Source organism: Macaca mulatta, chromosome 7 (genome assembly GCF_049350105.2).
Source record: "Macaca mulatta isolate MMU2019108-1 chromosome 7, T2T-MMU8v2.0, whole genome shotgun sequence".
Lineage (NCBI taxonomy): Eukaryota > Metazoa > Chordata > Mammalia > Primates > Cercopithecidae > Macaca > Macaca mulatta.
The window spans coordinates 55,793,713-55,819,252 of record NC_133412.1 but is presented as its reverse complement, the minus strand read 5'-3'; the positions used below and the strand labels follow the sequence as shown (position 1 = coordinate 55,819,252).

General features: G+C 54.2%; 1 protein-coding gene and 1 long non-coding RNA gene across 19 annotated transcripts in view; one reads left to right on the top strand and one right to left on the bottom strand.

Moving 5' to 3' along the window:
- Nucleotides 1-25,540, top strand: part of LINGO1 (leucine rich repeat and Ig domain containing 1) — a 205,899-nt gene that overhangs the window by 142,543 nt on the left and 37,816 nt on the right. For 17 of the 18 annotated variants that reach the window (XM_077940039.1, XM_077940038.1, XM_077940037.1 and 14 more), the window contains one exon: nucleotides 218-303. The exons of the other annotated variant lie outside the window; for it this stretch is intronic. The gene's annotated coding sequence lies outside the window, so the exon portion shown is untranslated. The remainder of the gene's footprint in view (nucleotides 1-217; nucleotides 304-25,540) is intronic. 18 annotated transcript variants of the gene reach the window in all.
- LOC144329652 (uncharacterized) lies at nucleotides 9,211-17,238 on the bottom strand. The gene is made up of 3 exons (XR_013395262.1): nucleotides 17,105-17,238; nucleotides 10,225-10,348; nucleotides 9,211-9,615 (listed from the first exon to the last, which is right to left on the bottom strand). It is a non-coding gene; the product is annotated as an uncharacterized LOC144329652 (long non-coding RNA).

Below are 25,540 nucleotides of genomic sequence, written 5' to 3'. Positions count from 1 at the left end.
TCCTGAGGGTGTGATCAGTTAAGGGCTGGCCACTCCAGGGTGCTGGGGAGTGGGTAGGGATGGCACTGAGGAGCATGTGCTGTGCTGGGAGGCAGCACCTGAGCCCCACTGGGCTGGGCAATGGGGATCCACCGTGGGGAGCTGTGCTGAGGTGGGCCTCACCCGGGGTAGCAGGAAGCCCCATCTTTGCCCCACTAACCTTGCTCTTCCCCCACAGTGCATGCTGGGACCGCGACGGACAGGCTGCTGCACCCCAGGCCCCCAGAGGCCAGTCTGTTTGCCTCCCGACGCCATCTGACCCAGGTAGGGGAGAGCGAGGCAGGCTCACCCTGCCTCATGCTTCCGTGCTGGGTGGGAGGCTCTGGGGGTGAGGACCAGGTCCCCCGACTCAGGCTGGCCTTTAGCGAATGAGCCAGGGGCCTTGGTGGGGGACACAGTGTGAGAGTTGAAGGCCCCAGCAGCAGAGGGGCCTCCTATGGAGGAGTTCCTGACATCTGAGAAGGAAGGCCACCCCTCAGCCATTCTTCGTCACCAGGCTGTGTCCCCGAGATGCTGAGAGGCACTGGGACACGCCATCCCTGCAACCCCAGCATTGTGTCCCGTGCTCACTGCGTTTGCTCAGGCTGTTTTGCGCCACACACCCGCCGAGTGCCTTGGCTCAGAAGGTTTTGCTATTCAGCTCCCTTTGCTGTCACCTGGCTTTTCACTGCCGCTGCAGTGCCTGATGGTGCTAACTCTGGAAGTTCCCAACTCTCTGTGGGACATCCCTCAGCACCCGGAATGAGCCTGTCTCAACTTTCAGTTCCCCTCTGTGGTGGGCCTGAGAGAGGTCATTTCTCCACCACTCCTGGACATCCCAGGTGAAGGCTTTCTGCCTGGTGCCATATCCCCCCAAGGGATGGGATGGGGTAGCAGGTAGGGTTGCCAGAAAAAAATACTGATGTCCAGTTAAATTTGGACTTCAGATAGACAACAAATAATTTTTCAGTGTAAATATATCTCAAATATTACATGGCACATACAATTTTATTTGCCAAATCTGGCAACCCAAGTTGGGGGGCTGAACCCCCAGTCTCCCTCCTCCTCTGGCCAGACCTCCTTGCTGGGCTCACCCTGGCCTCCTCAGATCAGCTGCCTCCAGTGGCTGTTGCAGGTGTCCTGGAGCCAGGGGCAACCAGCCTGCCCAGGCCACAATCAAGGGGCATTTCCTGCTCCCCCAGCTGCCGCAGGCTGTCCCTAGGACAGAGACCTGGCGGCTCTCACTGGGGCTGGGGCAGCCGTCCTGATCTTTGGGCATGCTGCAGGGTTCCTCGTCTTCCCCCATCTGGCTCTCTGATGGCAGAGTCCAGGCTGAGGAGGTCATGGGACAGGGCGGGTTGGGCCTTTGTGCCTGCGAACAGAGCTGAGAGACAGGCATGGAGCTGTGAAAGGAACCAGGAATAGAAAATTGCTTCATGAGCTTGGAACCCAGAGCACTTTGGGGAGCCAGAGTGGGGGTGGGGGTAACAGGGACGAGGCAGTGACAAGTTATGGAGGGCTTGGAATGGCTTACTTCTGCACCCTTTAATATTGGGGAGTCACAGAAGGTATTTTCTCCCTGAGCAGAATCATTTTTCTGATTATTAAGGTAATATGTTCTCTATATGTTATCTATCTATTCATCCGTCTATCTATCCATCTATCTCTTGGTATTTAAAGCATGCAGTTCAAGCCCCTTCTGTAGTCTTTTCCTGCCAAGAGCTAACACTGATAACTCGTTTGATATGTCCCCTTCCAGACTTTTTTCTATGTACTTATCAACATATTTTAAAAGGAAAAACTTGGGCTCATATTAGTTATACTGTTCCAGCACTTGATTTTTTACCTAACAATGTCATGTGGATCATCCCAGGTCCTTCCATAGAGTTCTTTCCCATCCTTTTACATCCCTTGTATGATGGTCTGCAAATTATTCATCAGTTATTAATCCTGTTGGCAGCCGTTTAGGTTGTTTCTGGCATTCGGTTATTTATAAACCTCACTCAGGGAACCTCTGGGTTTGCACATGTGTGTGTGCTTGTGCTGTAGTTCTTTTGGGAATGTTTCTGGAAGTGGACTTCCTGAGTCAGAGGGCACCCACATTTCCACCTTTGATTTGTTCTGGAAAGCCAGATCAACCTGTAGAAGGTTGAGCCAATTTATGCTCCTACAAACTGTGTGCAAAATGCCCCATTCCCTCACCCTTGCCAATCACAGGAATTATTAATCACTTAATCCCTGCCAATTTGACAGATAAAAATGATTTTACTTTATGTTTCTTAGACTGCTAATGAGGTTGAGCATATTTGCATATGCTTGTTGGCCATTTCTGTTTCTTCACTTGTAAATTGCTTGTTCATGTCAAGTCCTCTGCTCCTGTATCCATTCATTCAGGAAGTATTTACTGAGCACTTACTATGTGTCAGACACTGTTTTGGTTAGGGACCAAACAGTGAACAAAACTGATGAAATATACCTGCTCCAAGGAATGTAAGCTGTGATGGAGGAGAGACAGACAAGGAAAAAATACAGCATGCATATGGGAGTGTTAAGTTCTGAGGAGAAAAATAATCAAGCAGAGGAGGGGGATGGGAAGTGTTGGGCAACTTGGACATGGTCATCAGGGAAGGTGTCTTCGAGAGGTGGCATTTAAGTAAAGACGTGCAAGAAGCGAGAGACTGAGTTGGGTGGATGTTTCGGGGGAATCGCCTTCCAGAGGGAACAGCAGGTCTGAGGACCCTGAGTCAGGAGCAGACCTGGCTTGTGGGGACATGGCAAGAAGGCTGGTGTGGCCGGAACAGGGTGAGTGAGGGAGAGAGTGGGCCATGCAGCTGAACAGGGACCACGCGCTCATCACTCAGGACCTGCAGGCCGCCTGGAGGACTTGACTGTTACCCAGAATGAAGTGGGGAAAGCCATGGAAGGTTCTGCATAGTGACATGGCATGATTGGAATTACATTTTAACCAGATCCCTCTGGCAGCTGTGAAGCAGGGAGATCTGACAGGAGGCTGTTTGTTGCAGTGATCCAGGGAGGAGGCGATGGAAGCCTGAACCAGGGAGTCTTGGTGGAGGTGGGCAGAAAGGGATGGATTCCACATGCGTGCTCAAGGTAGAGCCAATAGGATTTGCTGACAGATTGGATGAGGTGGTGTGTGAGAGAGAGAGAAGGGAGCCAACCATGACTCCAGGGGTTTTGGCCCAAGCATTTGGAGTGTGGGGTTGCCATTGATGGAGATGGGGAGATCAGGGAGGAGTGTGTTGGTGTAGGGGAGAGGAGTGGCTCAGTGGTGGACAAGAGTGCTGAACAACTGTGAGTCATTTGGAAAAAATGGTTACATAATGTGTGGGACCCAGAGCACAGTGAAAATGGGTGACTTTATGTTAAAAAAAAATTAAGAATTTCAAAGTGGGAGGTGACAATAGAGCATTAAACCAAGCCTGGGGCCCTTCTGAGTGCAGAGCCCAGGTCACACACCTATGAGCCAGCCCTGGCAGTGGACTCATAAATTGTGAGATGTCTGTAGACAGCCTGGCAGAACCCATGGGGTTGACAGGTGGATGTGTGTGGCTGGAGTCCAGGGGACAGGTCTGGGCTGGAGATAAAAATTTGGGGCCATCAGCATAAAGATAGTATTTAAAGCCATGATGTTGGATGAGAGCATTGAAGGAGAGTAGGTAGAAAAGACCAATGTCCCAGCCCCAAGACCTCCATCAGTTAGAGGGTGGGGAGCTGAGGGGGAACCGAAAAGGTGACTGAGAAGGAGCAACCAGTGAGATGGAAAAGAACCAGGCATGTATGTCCTGGACGCCAAGGGCAAGACACATTTCAAGCACCTGTCAAATGGGGCCGAGGATGCAGACTGAGAACTGGTCACTGCCTCGGCAACAGGGAGGTCACAGGTGACCGTGGTTTCAGCGATTGGGGGCGGCAAAATGCATCTTATTGATTTGCAAGAGCAAGTGGATTTAGAAGAGGTTAAGGAAATTAACTCTTTATTTGGCATATGTGCAAATCATTATTCACAAGTTTTTTTTTTTTTTTCATTTAAGTTTATGAGATTTATTTAACCCCTTTAAAGTTTTAGATTGTCCTGTGTTCAAGTCTATCACTCCTTTCCTTTAGAGTTCCTGGCCTTACCCACTGCAGAATTTTAAAAATATTGGCCTATACTGTTTTCTGGTTGTTTATGATAGTCACAAATATTTAAATCTCTACTTCATCTGAAATGTGTTTCTGTGTGTGGTTTGAGGTAGGGATCTAAGTGGTTTTTTCCCAAATGACTCGCAGTTGTTTCAGCACTGTTTATTGGGTCAGCATCCTTTCCCTGCCGCTCTGAAGCTCCATTCCTGTCATCTGCTGAAATGTCCCAAAAGTCTCATGTCTGTCCAGGCCTCGCTGTTTGATTCCATTGATCTTTGCCTGGGGAGAGATTTAGGAAGTTGAGAAAATAGACCTGGTGATTGATCGGAGTTGGTGTGAGGAGGCGGGAGGAGTGGAAGTTGACACAGTTACTTTCAGTGTGGGAAGAGGCAAAGGGAAGTCAGGGACAACAGGAGCTCTCAGGACTCCTATGTGCTGGGCACATGGGGCCTGACTTGTCAGCCTGCACTGCAATTCTTCAAGGTTGGCGCTTTATCTCACCATTTGCAGATGAGAAAACTGAGGTTCCAAGAGGTTTCATCTCGTGTCCAGGGTCATCGCCTCACAGGTGTGGGGCTGACACTGAAAGGCGGAGCTCTGGGTTCCCATGCCTGCCTTCTGTCCTCAGTGAAGCGAGAGGTGAGGAGGGCGTTCTGGAGGCTGGAAGGTCTCCAGGTGCAGAGTGCCCCCCAACACCCCACTCTGCATCCCTGCCTGCCATTTGGCTGGCTCTTGAAGGTTTTCCTATTCCAAAAGCAACCTGTTAAGACCAAAATACTCCTGGCAGAGAATCACATGTTAAGTTTACAGCTAACATCTTAATTATCAGTTAACTCCTCTGCAGGGATTAGCTGACAGCCAGCTGAGGACACTGAGTGGGGGCTGGTGTGATGTGTATCTGGGTTGGGAAAGGCCAGGAGGGGAGGGGTGAAAGGGGAGGGGTGGGTACCCAGCAATTCACAGCTTCACCCGTGCCTGAAAGGGAGGCGGCACTGAGTCCATGTGTAGGGGAGGTGGGGAGAGCTGGGGAACGAGCACTGCAGGGGTGGGGGGTAGGGAGAGGAGTGGCAGCTTCTCTGAGGAAACTTGGGGCTGGGGTTCAGAGAGGGAGCTGGCTTCTATTAGACACCTGCTGTGTTCCTATACCCATGTGCTTGGCCTCAGGAGGAGGAGGAGGAGGAGGAGGCAGAGGCTTATCATGTGTTTGGTCTTAGGAAGGTCAGGAAATCAGCCACCCATGAGCCACCTCAGGCCCAGCTGCCAGCAGTCACTCAGAGCCAGGACCTGTCTCTGACACCCACATACCAGATCTGTCACCCAGCCCTGTGGTGTAGGAGGAGAGAGTGAGCCATCTGGGGCCTCCTCCAGTTCCCTGGGGGCCAGTCCACCCTGCCAGGGTCAAGGCTGAGCCTGTAATCACAGTCAGGAGGATCTGACCCTGGAGGTCTCACCCAGGAGGGTGGCTGAGCTCCTTAGGCTGAACTGGGACACAGCAGGAGGCCCAGGTAGGTACTAGGCGGGGACCGCCTTCCTGCCCACTGCTGCTCCCCACCTCACCGCTGCATGGAGGCAGGGGGAATAGGAAGGAGAAGGGACCACTGGTCTAAAGCTGGAGCCTCTCTCCCAAAGGGGCTTCCTCCCCGCCTAGCTTCACTCTGCCCCAGGGCACTGATCTGTGACTTCAGGTGTCATCAAGTGTCTGAAGGTAACCTTGGCTTAGCCTTCCTGGGACCCTGGGGCTAACAGCAGCCCCTGCTTCCTCTCCATCTCTTTTCCCATGTCTTTTCTTCTCCTCCTTCCTCCCTTCTCACCCCATCTCCTCCCTATCCCTCTCCTTCTCTCTCCCTCTACCTTCTCCCTTTTCTTCCCTCTTCCCTGCCTTCCCCTGCCAGCCAACCCTGGCCTTGCACCTAGCTGCTGGCAGTCAGACGCTGAAATATCAGACTTGCTTCTAGCTCAAAGCTGGCCCAGGTCCTGAGTAGCCCTGCAGTCAAGCACATGTCCGGCTGTTCCCTTGTTTTCACCTGCACACTCTCCCAGAGATGCTACAAGGGCTCAGCTGGGGAGAGGCCCTGCAGGAGGGGCAGGTGGTGATGAAGTAAGGCTTCTGGGAGGGGAAGAACTGTGTCTGGTGCCTGGGAAGCCTGAGAGAGTCTTCCAGGAAGGGGGCCCTGTGTGAGCAAAGGCTGGAGGGATGATAGACAGGGCCTGGGCTGGAGGCTCTAGGGGTGGTGCTTGTCCATCAAAGGAGATTGAGGCCAGATCCAGCAGGTGGACTTGATTCTGAGGCCCCAGGGATCTGGGGGCCTTGAGGCAGGAAACAGCCACAGAGCTGCCTGCATTCTTGTGCCCATCTTCCCTGCCCAGCAGCAGCTGGCCCCTGGCCGCTCTGGGTCCTGCTGCACCAAGTCTGGAGGCCTGGCTTCTCTGCCCAGTTCTGCCTCCAGCTTGTCAAGTGACCTTAGGGCAAATGACCCTGAGCCTGGGCCTCAGTGGCCTCACCTGAGACTGGGACCATAGCTCTGGACCAGAGGTTTTACAGAGTATGAAGTGTGCCCTGGGTTAACATGTTGCTGTGGTCACCATTGTGACTCAAGTGCCTGCCCTGAGATGCCAGGTCTAGGGACCACGGCTGTGCCTCTGGTAGGGCTCCACCCTCCCAGAGCTTCCACTCTTGTGACAGAGACAAATGTGTAAAATAGAGGTTGAAAATTAGAGACTGCAGACAGACATGTGGCTTGTGGATGTGTTGTTCCATTTTAAACAATTGGGTTTTAAAAAATTGAAATATAATCCACATGCCATAAAAGTCACTATTTTAAAGCATACAGTTCAGTGATTTTTAGCATATTCCCAATTGTGCAACCCTTACCACTATCTAATTCCAGAGTATTTTCATCACCCCAAAAGGGTACATAAACCCTGTACCCTTTAGCAGTTACCCGCCATTCTCCCCTCCTCCCTGGCCCTGGCAACCACGAATCTACTTTTGTCTCTTTGGATTTGCATATTCTAGACATTTCATAGAAATGGAATCATACAATATGTGGGCTTTTCTGCCTGGCTTCCATTGCTTAGCACACAGTTTTTAAAGCTCATCCGTGTCCTAGTGTGTGTGTATCAGTACTTCATTCTTTTTTTTTTTTTTTGGCTGAATGATATTCCATTGTATGGCTATAACACATTTTGTTTATATATGCATTCATGGACATTTGGGTCGTTTTGACTTTTTGGCTATTATGAACAATGCTGCTATGAACATTTGTGTACAAGTGTTTTCAATTTTCCTGGGTCGACTTCTAGGTGCAAAGTTGCTGGGCCATAAGGCAATGTGGTTTGAAAGGCATTAGACAGGGGCGTGCTCTCCAGTTTGTGAGCTCTGCCCACTCCCTGGGCATTATCTTTGCCCCTTCACTCACTTTCATTCCCTCCCTGGCCTCCGTAGGCATCTATGTTTTCAGCCCTTGATTACTGAACAGTGATGGAGAGGAACATAGTGGGCTATGGGAGCCAGAGAAGGCTCCTGACCCTGGGAGCAGTCCAGAGGGCTTCCTGGAGGAGATACAATCTGAGCTAAGCTTAGCATGTGTGGACATTTTCTAGGACAAAAGGAGTGAGGGAGAGTGTTCCAGGGTCTCCAGGGCCCAGCCAGGATGTCCTCTCTCCCTTCCTCTGGCGTGTACCTCTCTCGGTCTTCCCTGCCATTCACTCAGAGGACTACAAACACCTCGATGGGCTGGAGAGGTGAAGGGGGAAGATGAGGGAGTGAGATGAGCTGTGGCTCTGTGCTCCTGCTAAAGAGCTGGGGGAGAGGCTGTGGGGGGCAAAGGGAGGGGGGACTCAGCTAGGGGCTGGCAGAGTCTGAGGATCTGGAGCAGAGGCAACCCTAAGCCAGGACACTCCATGTCCTAAAGTGGCATCCAGTTGTCCTCGCTCTGGCCCGTGGTGGGAGCGGGTGAGAGACAGGATGGCCCTTGCCAGGCCTGCAGCAGAGGCAGAGGCAGAGGCCCAGTGGTGGCCCAGGCCAGAAGCTGTGCACACATCCTCCCAGGTTTCTGCTCTGCTACCTAACGGGTAATTATACCCTGACATGCACAGCGGCGAAGAAGGGATTTTCTGTGAAGCGAAATCTCCTGTGAAATATTCAGGCCACGCTGGGCTTTGCTTCCCAGCATCTAGTTGCTGCTGCTTGGCTTGTCCATGGCTTGAGAGGCCACATGTGTCTGAAGACCACATGGGATTTTTTATTTCCTTCTCAACAGGGAGAGGTTCCCAAGAACCCAGTTTGGGGCCTAAGATGCTGTGTGTGTGTGTGTGTGTGTGTGTGTGTGTCTTCGCCCGTGAGCTCCCCAGGGCAGCTCCCCTGTGTGTGTATATGTGTGTTGAATACCATACAATGTATGTGTTTCCACATGTGTCTCTGGGGCTGTGCTTCTGTGTGTGCGTGCTTGCCTATTTCTAGTCCGTGCACACTCTCATGAACTTGCCACGTGGATGTATTCCTGCGCATGCGTCGTGACCCTGGCATGTAAAGTGCATTTCTCTGACAGTCCAGGTTGTCTCTAAAGGGGCTTCTCAACTGGGCCCCTGTTTCTCTGAATAGGGGTGTGCATGCCTGGGAGATTCTCTCAGCGGATGAAGGGCTGCCCAGCGTGACAGTTCAGCCTGTGACTGGCATTACATGCAGGCTTTGGGGTGTGTATTGGAAGCCTTGCAAGTCCCCGCAGGCTCAGGGGCTCAGAGACACCAGACAGCAGCTGCGCATTTGAGTCAAGCTTTCCCCTCTTCTCTGTGGCTTTAGTGTTTGTGTTTAGTGTTTGTTTGATTTCTACCAAAGTGCTTGATAGGGGATGGTCGGGAGGATATTTGCTTCAGAGAGTTCACTGAGCTGGGACATGTCCATCCCTTTGCTGGTGCCTCCCAGTTGCTCAGCTACCCCACATGTCTCCTCAGCCCACGAAGCCCCTGCATTTGCACCATGGATCATTCTTCTAAAACCCTGACTTTGCACCTCATTCACTTCCTCACAATGCACAAGGTAGGCAGGACTGGAATTATCATACCCATTTGTCAGATGAGCTAACTGAGGCACAAAGAGGCATGCAATGCAGTCACTTGGTGAACCAGGGCTGGGAGCAGGATCACTAGTTCCTCCTCCCTGTGCAGGTTCCTTTGCCCTCAGCCCCAACCCTGGGCCCACAGTGGAGAGGACTCTGCCCAGAGGAAATGGGTCCTGGTTTCATGAATGAATCCAGCTGGAGGACGCCCCTTTCTCCATGTGCAGCTCTCCTCCCTGCTGTCATCACTCAGCTTCGTCCTGGAGAGACGACCCTAGGGCGCTTTTCGTCTCCAAATAAACAGGCAGGGATGCAGGAGGCAATAATATTGACGTCCATCATTGATATTTCCTTATGGTGGCTGTAATTAGCAATTCTTCCACGGCTGAGACTCGACCTGGCAGACAAGTGGAGGAGCTCTGGCTTGTTAATGTCAGCCCATTAATGTCACACTGACAAGGCTGATGGTGGGATGGGAGGGGGTGGCCTTAGGTAGAGAGCAGGAGACGCAGCGGGGCTGAGCAGGAGAACAAAGTCCACCCACTTCCCTCCTGCACCAGGGACTTGCTGTCCTCGAGTCCAGCCCCCTGGGAGCACCCCTCATCTCATATATTCAGCAGCTGCCTCCTTCACTCCGTGGCCCCTCACCCCTCCCTATTCTGCTATAATGGCTTGGCCTGAAGAGCAGGCTCCACATCCCTGGGAAGGTCCACAAATCTCATCCCGAGGTGCCCGCAGCCTAGAAGGGCTCCACTGAGGGCCGTCCAGATAGCCAGAGGTGGGAGAGCAGCTCCTCAGCCCTCTGCTCTGCTCCTGCAGTGGGAGAATGCGCTCCCCTCCCTTGTGCCCGGCCACACTCCGATCTGCACAGCTCTGCTGGTGCTGACCTCCACAGCAAGGCAAACACAGCCCTTTCCTGAGGGGCACTGCACATGCTCCCCCATCCATGCACTGTTAGAAGCAGAAAGGCTAGGATTAGCACTCCCAGACCCCAGACCCTCCTTGCCCGTCCACTTCAGGCTTCCCCTCCTCTTTCTTCTCCAGAGAATTATTGGGTCAGTATCCTCTCCTCCAACCACATTGCTCGTCTCAGTGTCCCTCTGGCCAGACTTCTTTAGATCTTTTGGTTCCTTGAGCACAAGAAGCCAAGCCACCTATCATTCAGGGGGCTGAGTTCCTCAGCCGTTGCCACCTGCTTGTCTCCTGTGCTGCCAGCCTGCTCATTTGCTGCATGCCTAGTTGGGGCTACTCTGAGTTGTCCAACAACTCATAGTGGCAGGGTGTGTTTTTTGAGTGCTTATGATATGCCAGGCACTGTTAAAAGCATCTTACAAGCATTTGATCTTCATAACAATGCTGTGGGGTAAATACACTTACCATTCCATTTTACAGGTAAGGAAAACTGAGATGCTAGGAAATTAAGTTAGTTGCTCCAGATCACAAGGTTGTTAAGTGGTGGGCAGCATGAATCAGGCTGTGTGGCTCCCAAGCTCTCCTACTGAGCCATCACCCTCCTCTGCCTCCAGCTTCAGCCCCTAAGTCATTTCCTTCACCAGCATCTCCTCCCCTGTGCGCTCCCCAGGGCAGGCAGAGGCTAGTCCCCAGCCCCTCACCCAGTGCTGGCTCACAGTAATCAGCAGATGAGGGCAGTAGTGACGACAGCACACTCAGCCCCATATGATGCAGGCCCCATGGTTCCCTCCCATGTTCTCTGGTGTGTGCCTGCTGCCCCCCAAGGAGCGCTGCACACTTTTTGACAACAGGGCCTCACCAGGGTTGTTTGCTGAATGAGAGGCAGCCTCAGACTGCAAGACTCCCTGAGAGGCAGCTCTGCCCACCAAGAAACACCCACTCAAAGGGGACCTCGGGAACTTGTGTCTCAGTTCATAGACAGGACTTGGCAGAGATGTCCACATGTTCATGTCATTCATTCATTCATTCATTCACTAATTCATTCAGCCAACACTTGCTGGACGCTGTGTGCTCCAGGCCAGGCCCTCTGAAGCGTCCGAGCACACTGAGATAAACAGGTCCTCGCTGTGCCCTGGGGGAGTCCGTGGCCTTGGTGGTGGGGGTGGTGGGGAAGCATAGCCAGGGCTCACCAGTGCTGGGGAAACTTGCTCAGTGAGCCAGAGCCAGAGCACCGTTTGGGGGTGGCTGGGATGGGGGAGAGAGGCTGCACAGAAGAGCAAACACTTGAATGGAGTCATTGAGGAAAAGGAGGTGTTTTTAGGCTGACGGAGAGGAATGAGCACCCCAGGCAGAGGGAACCGCCTGTGCAAAGGCCCTGGGTCTGAAAGGGCCAAGGACACGTGCAGGGCAGCCTGGAGGTGGGCCAGCTCAGCGTCTCACCTCACCTGCCTAGTGGAGGGTGAGGTGTAGGCAGGTCAGCATCTGCAGGCAGGTGGATTCCCAGCATGGCGACCGAGCCAGCTAGCTGTGGAGGGGATGCATGAGGACAAAGGATGCTCCTTGGGTGCAGGAAAGGGCCGCTCTGGACTGGGGCTGGCCTGGAGGGCACTCGTGACTGTGGTTGCACTCATCTGTGCTGGGTCTCCTAGTTCTCAGAGCTCCCAGCCTCAAAGCAGCCCCTCCAATAGGCAGAAGAGAGACTGAGGCCCAGGCAGTGGCAGAACCCTACCCAGGGTCACACACAAACAGTGGGTGAGCAGGAGGTTCCCGCTGCCCTCTAGCAGCATGTTGGGGTCCTCAACAAGGAGCAGGGCTCTAGCTCTCAGGGTACAGGGCAAAGCATGATATCTGCCAAACATGGAGCAAGGCAGGAAAGGCCTGGCTGGAGAGGACATGGCACAGAGCCCACCAGAGGGCTGAGGGTCGGGCAAGGGGCCTCGAGTGCTGGCAGAGGAGAGAGCTTGCCTCTGGAGTCACCTCTGGAAGCTTTTCGAGGATTTGGCTTGGACATCCCGTGGACAGTCTCTGGGGAAAATGTCTCTCACACACCTCATGGGGCTCAGAATAGCCCACAAGGGAACCCAGTGTCCCTGCCCACATGTGCACAGGCAGATATACCCATGCACCCACCTGTATACCCAGGTGTGTGCCCACCTCTTATGAGCTCAGGCACACCTGTGTACAAGCATGCCTCTGATTGCACATGCAGATCTCTGTATGTGTGTCACGTGTACAGCTGTGTGTTTACAAGTCTGAAGGAGCATGTCCCTTCAAGTACAATTCTCTATCTGTATGTGTGTACAAGAGCCCCCGCCACGGCCAGCAGCCCCAGAGGGACACACCCTTCCCCTCCCACTGGAGTCAGATGCTCTGGAACTTGCTGCTCTCAGGCCTGGGTCCAGCCCTCTCTGGCCCATCTCAAGGCCCTCCCGCTGAGTCCTGAGATTTGGTGTCCTGGGGACAAAGCCAGCCAACTTGGATGGGGTAGGGGCTCCTGGTGGCCAGCACTGTGGATAGAAGTAGGCATCAAGGAAACAGCTCAGGCTGGGAGGAGCCCTCCCGCTCTCTTTTGTGCAAGCCACCTCCCCACACATATGAGTGCCTGCCACAGGATGCTGACCTACCCTCCCCAGCCACTTGTACCGCTCTCCTGACCAGGAGCTCACTACTTCCCAGGGAAGCGCCTGGGGGACCTGTGGGATATTGCCTAGAAAGGAGATATCAGAAGTGCCAGAGGATGGGGTCAGGGCTGGGCCATGATCCCCCAGCCATCCACAAGGCCTGGGGCCCTCCCTTAACAGACAGGCCTGGGGCACCAGCTCCTGGTGGCAAGGCCAGGCCCCAGTGTCCAGAGACTTTCACCTTGTTGTCAAGAGCGTATTTCAGCTATTAGTGACAGTGGCCAGGGATTTGGGTAGGATTTCTGTCTCATTTCCCAGAGCTTTCAGCAAGCCTCCTCCCTTTCCACCCCTCTGCCTGCCAGGGCTGAGAACGCAAACGCGTGCACGCGTGCGCGTGCGCACACACACACTGCTCCTGTGTGGCAGAAGAGAGGGAGGGAGAGAGAAATCTGGGTCAGTCTCCCAGGGAAGGCTCTGTGGCAGCTCCCCACCTTCCCCAGCAAATGCTTGGTGTTGCAAGCTCAGCCGAGGTCCAAAGGCAAGGCTTGCCCGGGTCCTACCCTGGCCTGCCAGAGGGGCTCTGCCTTGGGAGCCCAGGCTTGCCCTGTTTAGCCCCTCTCTGGGCTTCCCTGACCAGGTGACCTCACTCTTAGGCCTGAGCATTTCCTCTGCCAGGCCCCAGGACTCATGGGTCATTTATGCCACACTCAGCTGATTGCATGGAGGGTGACAGAGGCTCTCCCCATCCCTCACTGTACCCTCCAGCTTCGGCCCCTGGGACTTGGGGTATGAGGGGCAGAGTGGTAGGGGAGGCCTGTATCTCTGGAACTGGGGCGTGTCAGAGCACCCCCACGCAGAGAACACCCAAACACTGAAGAAGGACCCCTACTAGTGAGATTTCAGGCAGTGGGGCAGGGGCTGGGGGTCTGGGTAGAATGCCTCAAAGGTAGGAAGGGGTTTCTGAGAGAAGGGCAGATAAATACCTGAAGATATCACTGCCGTTTCAGGATGCATCTTGGGTGGGGATTTAGCTAAAGCCTTGGGTGGTTAAATGGGTCCCCTAGACAGGACCAAAGTCCAGGGTGGAGTTCTACCCCACCAGTGAGCTCAGGCAGACATTCACTGGACTGGGTGGCAGGGGGAGGTGGCAGGGTTTCCTGCCTGAACCAGGCCCCATTTAGCCAAGAAAACTGAATCATGGGGAATGACCATGGTGTAAGCCACCCAGGGATCCTGGAAGTCTCCCCACCCCCCACCACTAGTAGACACCAAAGCCACTTTCTTCTTCCACCCTCGCACCGCACACAGTTCTAGGTGACCCAGCACATCTCTGCTTCCTTCTACCAGGGCATGGCCATGCGTGGAGAATATTTACTGAATGAAGGAAGAGATGATTGATTTAAGTTAGATATTAGAAAGGACTTCCAGATGCCACTGGGGCAGCCTTAGCCCTGGACTGGATGTCTATGGAGGTGAGACTGATCCTCAAAAAGCCTGTCAGGTGGGGGGTGACCCCCGGCATCCCCACCTTCCCCCAGAGGCGGAGTCCTGCCTTTCGAGTGTGGCGAAGCACTGGCTTCCTTCCTGCAGGGGCCTTGCTTGTCCCACAGCCTCCATGCCCAGAACCTCCTGTAATGCCTGTCTTTTTCCCAGCCCAGGGAGTGTGGGTTCTATGCAGTGGTCAGCTGTTGAAATATTGCTGTCATCGTGTGCATCTGTCGGTATACATACTTGTGCTGTGTGTGCCTACGTGTGACCAAGCTGAGGGCACATGTGCACATGATGGCTCAGGAGTCAGTCCATCGACTTCAAAGTATTTTAAAATATAGAACGAGAAACCCTCTGGCTTCAGAAGGGGCTAAAAGGATTGATTTTTAAGTCACAGAGAGGCAGGCAGGCCTCCTTTCACCCACCAGCCATTCATGGAGTAGAGACCCCCAGGCTGGGCATTCAGGGAAACCCAGGGCCAAGGACGCTAGTCCCTGGCCTTGAGCCGAAGGCTGCTAAAATGGAGTTAAAGGGGCCGGAAAGGCTTCAAGACAGGGTGGAGGGTGCTGGCTTTGAGAGAAGGTGAGTGTGGGTCATATTCTCAGCTGGGGCTGGGCAGCCTGTTCCCTCCTTGAGAACCTCATAGAAAAGGGTTTCCTGCCCCCTCATCCCCAAGGGCTCCAGCCAACCCCATTCTTCCTCCCTCTGACCACCCTTCTCTCATTCCCTGCAGCCAGGCCAAGCTGTAACTCAGTGCTCAGAGGCCCCTTGGGCAGGAGCTGGGGCAGCTGAGGGGGGTGGGGTGGGGGTGGGAGCTACCAGTACCACACCTTCTCTCTGCTAACCCTACCTGACTGAGGCTGTGCACTGGGGCCCCAGAACTGTGTAGGCGAGGGTCACACACACTCACATATGTGGATCCTCCTGGATCAATGGGGTATGGAGCTGGAAAAGGTCTAATTCAATCTGTCAGCCAGTTATTAGTTATTGTACTGGAGATGGCTCTTGCCTCAACCTACCTACCATCTCCTCTGCCCCATCCAGAGGTCATGGAAGCTCCTGTGGAAGGGAGTCGGGCAGGGTGGGTGCAGGCAGTGTCCTGGGCAGGAGTGGTCCATGAGGATTGGAGAAGAATCAGAGATAGCATCCTCCCCTCCAGAACATGGGCCCTGGAAGGGTCTCCAAGACTCTGTGGGTCAGCACAGCCTTGGCCACACAGGGAAACTGAAGCCCCGCAAAGGTAGAGGGCTGGCCTGTGCCTGTGTGATGTGGGCCATGCTGGCCCTGTTTGCTTAGGCCCCACAGGGAAGGGCAGGAGGGAAAAAGAAGCAGAGGGTGGGGCAATCAGTGGGGGAAAGGGGACAGGGTCTAGGGTGCTGTGAGGCACGCTTCAGGCTGTTTACCCTGCAGTGTTTGAGCCCTTGGGCCAGAGAAGGGCTTGCCTTCTGGCCTCTCAGGGATGGTGGCCCAACCCAGGAAACGGACAGTGTCTGGTGCTGAGTCTCACTGGGGGCTTCATATGAACTGGCAAGGCACTGTCATTCCTATTTCATAGATATGCGAACTGAGACCCAAAGAGAGGCCTGCCTCTGGGAGGTCTTCCACAGCTGAATACCCTCAGCGAGGAGGCTCTGCTTGCTGCCTGCGGCAAAGCTGGGACTAGCTCCTCTGGGAGGGTGGGCATTGGGGGCAGCCTGTCCCCAGGACTTCCCAGCCTTCCCTGTTTGTTCCTGTGCTGTCCAAGAACTTCTTCTGCAAGTCTGACCACAATCCCTCCTGCTTTAATTTCATCCTGCCACTCTTGTGGGATCTTGTCAGTCCAAAGGTCTCTCTGTCCCTCTGCCTTCTTGGTATGGGGTGGGTCTGGGGGCTCAGGCACTGTCCCTGCAACATGGCTGACTCCTGAAGGCAAGGGATGAAGCCAACCCACCCCAGCCTGCCCACCCAGGCCTGTTTGAAAATCAGCTCACCTTTGCCCAGCATTGCCATTCTCATCACAGCCTCTGCCCATCTCATTTCTGTTAAACTCATTTGCCAGCTGAAGGCCTTCATTTTCCACTCTGTTTGCCCATAATCACCCCCCTGACCCTGTCCTGTCTCCCCAAACTCTCCCTGCAGTGCCCAGCACTGTGGTGAGCAGACAGCCAGGCTCAGGTGCCCCCGCATCCCTCCCTTCCTCCCGCCTGTCTTGGGAAGAGGCCTGTGCTCCAGACAGGGGTCTCATCCCTGCCTCTGTGCTTTCCTCTGCTCCCAAACCAGACACTGGGAAAATTACAGACAGACTCTCAGCCCTTGATGGCTACTCACCCTCCACTTTCTGCCTGTCCACCCAGGCCAGGAAGGCACTGTTCTAAACACTGTGCATGTATGAAGTCCCTTAATTCATCCACTAGCCCAAATGAATTTCTAATTGGTAGGAGTTTAAGGGGAAATGTTGACAAAAGGAAACTGAGGGAGCAAGAGGCAAACTTCTCCCTCCTCCAGGGCTCCATCCCTGCTCCCACTTGCTACAGAGAATAGAGCCCAGCTGTTGCTGCAAACCATGTCAGGCATCTGCTGAGGTTGCCTTGGGAGGGCAAGGGAGACTCTGCTCCCCCCGGGGCTCGCTGTTCTCCCAAGAGGTGCCTGCAAGGGTGGGACTCCAGGCCAGGCACCCGCCCCTCAGGATCTCAGAGCACCCCTGAGAAAGTCCCTTGGCACTGAGTATCATCACACAGGCCATGGGAGGAATCAGAAGTAATGTCCTCTGAGGCCTCGGCACCCCTCCACGTCTCACCATGGCTGAACCTCCGCCTGGCCCCCTGGACACCCTTGACTCTACTCCAGGCTAGACATGCCCCAGGGCCCATCTCTAAGCCTATTAACCGTGAGCCTCAAATGAACCCTATAGGGTGAGTGGAGCTGGGACAAGGATCCCCATTTTGCCGGCGGGCAGGGAGATCGAGACTCAGAGAGGAGAAATAACTGTGCCAACTCCTTTTCAGAATGGTCTGACGATCTCTTCCTGGAGCATAATGTAGGGAAGGGTTTATTGCATTCTAACAAGGACTTTCACTATTTTAAACAGAAGAATGTGCAATAATGGTAGGATTTCAGGCCCCACCCCTTTCCGCTCCACCAGGTGGTCTCCTGGTTCCCAGGGTGCCCTCTGCTGGAGAAGGCTGGGCAGCTGCTCTAGGCTGGCCCCACCCCACCCCACCCCACCCCAGCCGCTCCCGCCTGCCAGCTTTCAAGGTCAGGCTGCCTGGTAATACAGTAATTGATCTGGGAGACTTCCATTATAAATCTGCCAGCTGGCCAGGTGGCACGCCCCATGGCCCATCCCACCCAGTCCACCATGGTAATGACCACTCCTCTGTTCCTCCGTGGGAAGGTGACTGGCCACTCTTTGTTTCTCACCACCCACTACTCCTATAGGCAGGAGCCCAGGGCCTCTGAACTCAGAGGAGGGCCTCTGACAGAGGAGACATGGTTCTGAACTGACCTCACACTTCAACTGCTGTGTGGTCTCAGGCAAACTACATCCCCTCTCTGAGCCTCCATGTCCACAACTGGAACATGGTTCTGGTCAGATGGCCTTAAGGATCCCTGTGACAAAGGGTGTCCATCGTGATGAGGGCTCCCTTGAGACCTCTGCTTGAGGGTCCTTGGATAGGGGAGTCCTAGGTAGGGCATGATTGCACCTGTCTCTCTCAGCAAGTCAGGGAAGACTTCTTAGAAGAGGTGGCATTTGAGCTGGGTCTTGGAAGATGACAGGACTCCCTAAGGTTTGGGGGTGGGGACAGTGGTGGATGGTGTTCTGGAGGTGGCAGGAAAAGGGTCCTGTACAGAGCCATGACCAGCCCAGAGCGTTAGGGTTTTTTCCTTGCATATCTAACCTCGCCAAGCCCTGCTTATACCCTTCAGTGGCTCCCATTGCCCTATAGCTGAAGTCCCAGCTCCCTGAGGAAGCTTCAGATCTAGTCCCGGTCAACTTCTCCAGGCACCCAAGCCACTGCCCTTGCTCCCAGGGCTCCAACCTTAATGAATTTTTTAAATTCTGTACAATCTGTGACCTTTGCACCAAGCTGCTCCCTAATTTGAGTCAATGACCACAATAGAATTGAATCCTGTGACCAGATAAAATCCCCACTCGATTCCAGGGCCCATGAGCCCTTTGTGATCTGCCTGCCTCCCTTTCCCCCACTCCGCCCTTGCTCAGTCTTCCAGCTCCTCTGTTGCCCCCCAGATCTTCACATTGCTGGTTTCATCATGTTCAGGACTCAGCTCAAATGTACTCAACCTAAAGTAGCCTTCAGGTGACAGTCATCCTGGTTTGCCCAGAACCGAGGTATCTCCTAGGATGCAAAACTCTTAGTGGTGAAAGCAGACATTCCCAGACAAATGGGGATGATTGGTCACCCTCATTTCTCTCCAGTCCCTACTGCCAGGCCTGCCTGCTTTCTTTTCTTCCCCTTTCTTTTGTTGGAAGTCCCAGTTTGTCAGCCTGTTATTACTCGCGGATCGGCTGCCTCCCCCTGGCCTTGAGCTGCTGGAGAACACGCCTGCATCTGCCGGTTCAGCACTGAGTCCCCCTTGCCCAGAACCATGTGCGGTGAGAACGGTGCTCAGCACCAGCACCAGAACATGCCTGGTCAGTGTTTGTTGAGCGAATGGGTGAAGCCTGTACGCAGACAGTTTCCCTGTGGACCTGGCCGAGCCTCTCCTCTCTGGGCCTCAGTTTCCCATCTGTACTACAAGGGTGGGCTTTGGGAATCCCAGAGAGGGCTCTTCCAGCCCCAGTGCCCCCAGATGCAGCAAGTGAAGTGAAGGGCCACTGCCCAGCTCAGCGTGAAGGGCCGGGCGTGCGCCAGACTCTAGGGTGGGCATGGCAGGGCGGCGCTGCTGAGGGAGAAGTGTCACAGCCTGGCTCACCTTCCTAGACATCCCGCTGTCACCTGAGGGCCATTTCTGGGCGAGGCCGTTGGTCCAGACCCCGGGTTGGGGGCATCCAGAGTGATGGCGCCGACTGCCAAGCCCCACTCCCCTCCCACCCCCGGGAAACAGATGGCCCAAACTTGAGCGGGCAGCAGAGACGGGGACTGGCATTTGTGTGTGTGTGGTTTTTTAAAAATCTGACACATTTTTGTCACGTCTTGGTGCATCAGAACAGTAAAGGAGGCGGGAGTGTGAAGAATGTTTTAACTCGCAACTTTGTAACAGTTCCAGTTTCTCCCGGCCTCCTCCCCCTCCCTCAAGCCCCCGCGGCGGAGCCTCCAAGCCCATCTGTTCCCGAATCTCTACTCCCTGCCCCCCTACATCCATCCCTCCTTCCTTCAGTTGAGGGGGAGAGATCCTCAGAGGAAGCGGCTTGGGCCCTGGAAAGTACCCTGGGCAGGGAGGTGGGGGACCTGCTTCTGGGCCCGGCTTTACCCCAGGCTCGCTGTGTGACCTTGTAGAGTTCTAACCCTCTCTAGGCGCCATCTGTGTGCTCCTAGAGGTCAAGCCTATCCCCTTTGGAGTTCCCTGATTCTGATACTCATGGGAATGCCTGGGGAGAGGAGTTGGAAATGGAGAGTGTGCAGGAGGCATCAAGATGGGAAGTTTGGGGATTCAGGGCACCCAGAGAGAATGGCCCCAGGTGGTGGAGGGGCCACATTCGTGAACACTGAGTGGGCCCCAACCTTCACCGCCCTTGGGCTTGGGGCTTGTGTTCCCCCACCGCCGGCCACGGCTCCACCTAGCCTGTCCAGGGTGGTTCTTTCAAGATGCCCCATGGCTGGCTGAGGTCTGGGGTAGCTACCCTGAGGTCAGGGGAGGGAGGGGGAGCCAGGCAGTACCCGGGATCCAGGCATCCCTGTCTGTCTATCTGTCTGTCTGAGCCCTAGGAAAAGAGGCAGGATGAGTATCAAGCCTTAGAAGATTTGCTCCTCAGCTGCCATCCCTCCAGTCCCCAAGCCTGCCTGGCACTAGTTTCCATTTCATATGTCATGGAAATGCCAACTGTCCTCAAAAACCAAGAGTCCACACAGCTGGTAGGAGCTGCCCTGGATGGGCATGGGGAGAGTTTAGGGGCATGAAGGGGCAGTGTCCTGGGGCAGCTCAGCCAAGACGAGGGCTCAAGCCTTGCTCCCTCACTCCACAGCTCAGAGACCAGGTCTGCTGGGCACCTGTGTGGTAGCTTGGGATGGGGTGGGGCTGGCAGCCAGGGTGCCACTTCCAGGGACAAAGAAACCAACCCCTGGCTGCACTCCTGTTTCCCCCATCCCTCCACACCTAACATGGAACTCCCAAAGTCCAGGGCATGTATCATGGACAAAGCCAGAGGGATGGGAGAGGCAGAGGGTGCCTAACGCACTCTTTTCTACCGGTAGGAGCTAGAAGCAGAGTTCAAAGGCTGCCCCAGAGTGCTGTTGACCACAGAAAGCCCCCCACTTAGGCGGCAGCAGCTTCTGAATATCACCCCACATCTCTGCATCCTGGGGAGGGCCAAGGACAGGCCTGGGAGTCCCTGTAGGCGGTGGTCTCGTGTGCCCAGGAGGGTGAGCTCTGGACAGGGCAGCTGAGGGAACCAACATGGCCCCCGTTGCAGCCCAAGCCCCAGACCCCAAGGCCCCTCTGAGCCGGTGCCACGCGAGTCTCACCATATGGGCGCAGGGCGGCTGCGGGGGGAGGAGCTGGAGTTGCCATGAGAACCCGCACACTGGCATTTCCTCTTTTGGGGAGGCTGAACCATACTTCGCAGGCGGTGTAGGCTTCTGAATCCCATTTCTCTGTGTTTTTTAGGAAGGGAAAAAGGGCAGGGGAAGGGGGTGGAAAAAGGCAAGGAGAGAGAGAGAGAGTCAGAGGGAGCCAAGAGGGAGCAGTGGAGCTGTCTGGAGCTGCAAGGGTTGATCAGGGACCTCTGTTCCCCAAAGCTCAGTCCAGGGCCAAAGTGGGGTCTGGAGTTCCCTCTAATTCGTTGTCCAGTCCTTGGGTAAACCTCTTCCTTAAAATACACAGTCCTGCATCCTGCCTGAGATTCAAGTCAACTATTTGGACTGTTTCTGGGTTCCTTACTGTCACCCCTGTCCCCTGAGTGCCCAGCCCTGTGGGCAGCCACACTGGAAGCAGCAGAGGGTAGAGGACGCAGACCCTGCTCCCAGGGTCCCAGCAGGGGCAGGAGTCCACCCTAACCCAAGTCCACAGCAGACCTCCTGGGCTTTAGTAGCTTGGCAGTGGAACTCCACGTGGCTGGGGCAGATGTGGAAGGCTGCTTGGAGAACCGGAAACTACACAGAGGCGAGCAATGGGGAGGAGAAGGCCGGGAGGATGTGGGGAGCTGGCAGGAGAGGCTAGTGTCCACCCATCAGCCCTACCTGTCTCGTCAGGGACTGGGGCTGGGTGTCCTGAGAACACAGGCTTGGGGTAGAGAGACCTGGGTGTGAATCTGGCTCCATCTGTTCATACCCCTGGCAAATGAACCTCCTTAGGCCTCAGTTTCTCCAGTCTGTAAGATGGAGATGTTGATACCTACCTTGAAGGTTTCCTGTGGTGTGCAGCCAGTGGAGAGGCCAGAGTGGCTGTCATTAAGTGGCAGCTGCTGTTGGTATGTTCACTCAGGTCATGGTTGCCAGCATCCACTGGGGACATCAGGAGAAGCAAACGGATGTGGTCCTGATCCCAGAGAAGTGCCCACCTTGAGCAGAGGTGTGGCGGTGGGACCCAGAATGTCCATGTTTGGGGAAGTGGCATTGTAGGGAGGGGCTATCCTGGCAGAAGAGAGGGTGGGATGGGAGGAAGAAGTCTATGAATGACAAGTAGGCAGTTGGGAGCTGGGGCAGAACCAGCCTGGGCCCAACCCAGGCCACATGGGCAGCTCTAAGGCAGAACTGGCCCCGTGGAATCTCTAGCTCTTCTCCAGCTCCTCTTCCTGGAGCTTCACCTGCTGGGTCTGGGGCAGCCAGCCCTCCTTCCAGGAAGTTCCCTCCAGACCCTGCAAAATGGAGCTGCCATGAAGAGAGGCCAGCACTGTGACATTGCTCTCTCAGAGCTTCCTCGGTGTGAGACCCTCTGGACTGCCATTTCCCAGTGATAAACGGGGTTATAGATGGCTGTTCCTTCCTCCCCTAGGGGCTGAATGGGAGCCCATGAGATGAATGGGCAAGACTCCTTTAAGGTGTGTCTAGGGAAAACAGGAGGGAAATCTGGCTTTGTTCCCTTGAGCAGAGAGGAAAGGGGAGGGGTGAAGCATCAGGGCCACCTCAGCTCTGGCTGATGCCTCCAATAGCAACAGAGCCCAAGTATTGAGTCCTACTCTGTGCCAAGATCTTTACATCTCATTTCATTCTTACAATAACCAGGGAAGGAGCATTATTTCCATTTGACACTGGATGAGAAGACCGAGGCTCAGAAAAGGATGGTAACTTACCCAAGATTACCCAGCTAGTGGCAGCAGAGCCAGGGTTAGAACCCAGCGCTGTCCAGCTCTCAAGCCCTTTCCATGACCTCTCCAGGTCTCTCTCCCCTGACTCCCTCCACCTCTCACAGACTGAAGGCCCCCATCTACATCTCCAATGGGCCACAGTGAGGATTTCAGGGGCACTGTGCTCAGTGATGGGTTGGAAATTAGGAGAAATAGGTGCTGAGACCCCAGTCCCAATCCCCACCAGCTGGACTCTAACCATACCTAGCCAGCCTGAGGTAGCCCCAGGACTCCTCTACTTAGGGAAGAGCATGGTCTTGGCGTCTGATGGATTGAGACTGACTCTTAACTTTGCCACTCACTTACCCTGGTTCCCCAGCAAGTTTCTGGACCTTTCTGAGCCTCCATTTTGTCATCCAGAAAATAGTGGCACTGGAGCAGTCAGGCTAGGCTAGGTTTTGCTGCAGTAACAAACAACCTCAAAATCTTGGAGATTTCAAACAACTCATGGTCATTTCTCACCCCCATTCCAAGCATGGGATATCCACTCCTCACTGAGGATCCCAGGCTGAGCAAGTGCCTACCATCTCGACCTGTGCATCCAGTTACCATGGTAGCAGGAAAAGGCATGGCCAAGGCCACCCTGGGTCTTAAAGCCTTCTCTTGTAAGTGACACTTGTAACTTCCCCTAACATGTCATTGGCCAAAGCAAGTCACATAGCCATACCTAATGTTAAAGGGGACAGAGAACTGCAGTTCCGCACCAAGTGCCTAAGAGGAAGAAAATTGGTATATTAGTTAACATTCCTTAATGACTCCCACAGGCAACTAGCACACAGGGATGCTGTGAACATTCAGTGAACTGAAGGGAATGGGAGCTTGGCACACAGGAGGTACCTAATAAATGGTACTCTTTTCCCCTCCACCCCCAGCTCCAAAGAGATCCAACCCCGCTTCCTTTCCAAGCCATCCCTTTCAGATGGACTGTTAGAGTTGATGGGCACTCCCTACGTTGAGCAGGAAGGCTTTTGCTTCTAGGGTAGAGACAAGTAGCAACTTCCCGAGGGGCACATGGCATGGTGGCAGCTAAGGTGGGAAGAGCGGACGGACACCCTCACTCCCAGCTGAGTAACCTGCCCCTGGTCCCATGCCTTGTTTAACAGATGAAAAAGCAGCAGATACCAGTAATACCTTGACTTTATTAAGGGCTTCATAAGATCCAGATCAAATTACATCTCCTGCAATCGAACAGTTAATTCAATTCCACTCAACAAATGTTCCATTCAATATCAAGAGGGCCTGGGGTGGTCTGGATGGCCCACCAGGCTGGGGAGGACCCTGTCACTCAGCAACTTCCCTCATTCCTCAGGAAGATACCATCCTCCCTGGCTGGAGGCCACAGGTCTGCCCTAGAGTCTAAGGTCAGTTCAAGATGAGTAGCCAAGGCCTGTTGGGGAGAGGACAGCAGGCAGGGACAGTGATTAAGGACTTTGGGGTCACTTGAGCCCACAGAAACCCAGAACAGCAGATGGGGCCTCGAGACCCCTGGAATCCAGAGCCACCTTGACTATCAACCTTGAATCCAAAACTACAAGGCTGTGTGACCTTGGGCAAGTCTCAGTCTCCCCCAATTAAGGGGTTGGCCTATGTCCCTGTCCCCACCTTTGACATCAAGGTTCTGAGAGCTTCTTTGCCAACCTGCATTTCCCCCTTCCCAATCTGAGGTAGCTCAAATAGGAAAGAGACCTGATCCTTCCACCCTGTGTTGCCCTACACCCACTGGGCTGGGTCCTGAGGGTCAAACCGTGCCCTCCCCCGCAGTAGCTCACAGTCAGGGAAGGAAACACAAAAGGCAGATGGGGCGACAGAGGCACACTCCCTCCAAGAAGGCTCACTGATTACCAGCCAAGGCACAGACCAGACAGGCTGTAGGTTAAGCCCACTTTCCTTCCCTCTTCCCACACTGTGCTGGCCATTGACCACCACTGGGCTGGAAAAATCCAGGAGGACTCCCTGGTGAAGGAGGAATGGAAGCTGGACCCTGAACCACTTAGCTGGGCAGAGTTGGGAGCAGGTTCCAGGTGGAGAACAGCAGGAGCAACAGCTGAGAGGTAGGGTATGTCTGGAGTGGGTGTGAGTGACAGACGTCACCTGGAGGATATATTGACACAGGGAAATGTGATTTCCTTGTTCTGGCAGCACACACACACGCACACGCGTGCGCACGCACATACACACACACACACACACACACACACACACACACTCCTTCCCCAGCTGCAGCTGTAGGTAAAAGATGTTGGAGTTGCTCAGGAAGATGGAAGAGCTGTCAGTCATAATTTCATAGTGCAGAGAAGGGATGCCCCTGGAAACCCCAGAGACGCTTTCAAGTCCCCGGGACTCCGGGAACAGACCCCCTTCTACCCAATGAATCAATAATAGCAACAAAATTAGTAGTAACTCTTTTTGGCACTTTATCGTTAATGAAGCACTTTGGTATCCATCATCTTATTCGATCCCTAGGGTGAGGCATGGGACCATAGCCTGTGAGGCATGGTCTATCCCATTGATTTTCTGATTCACAGAGAAGGCAAAAGATTTGCCCAAAGTTGGTGGGTCCACAGCATGCCCTTGCACTGTTTAACTCTGTGGTCTATTTATGGCTGCTCTTCAGGAGTCCCTTGGGCCTTTTGTAGGGGGACATCTGCTCAGAGAGTGGATGGCATGAATGGGATGTAGATTCTGGATTTTCCACTCTGTGGCCTTTCTTGACTTCACCAGAGTTTGAGACATGTCCCAAGGCTACCCTTGCTCAGCCTCAGCCCACAGTCCCTAAGGGCCTGGCCAAACCCAGAGACCCAAAAGACCTCAAACCTTAAGAGCACCAAACCCTCAATTCCTCTAAAGCCCTTTTCCCT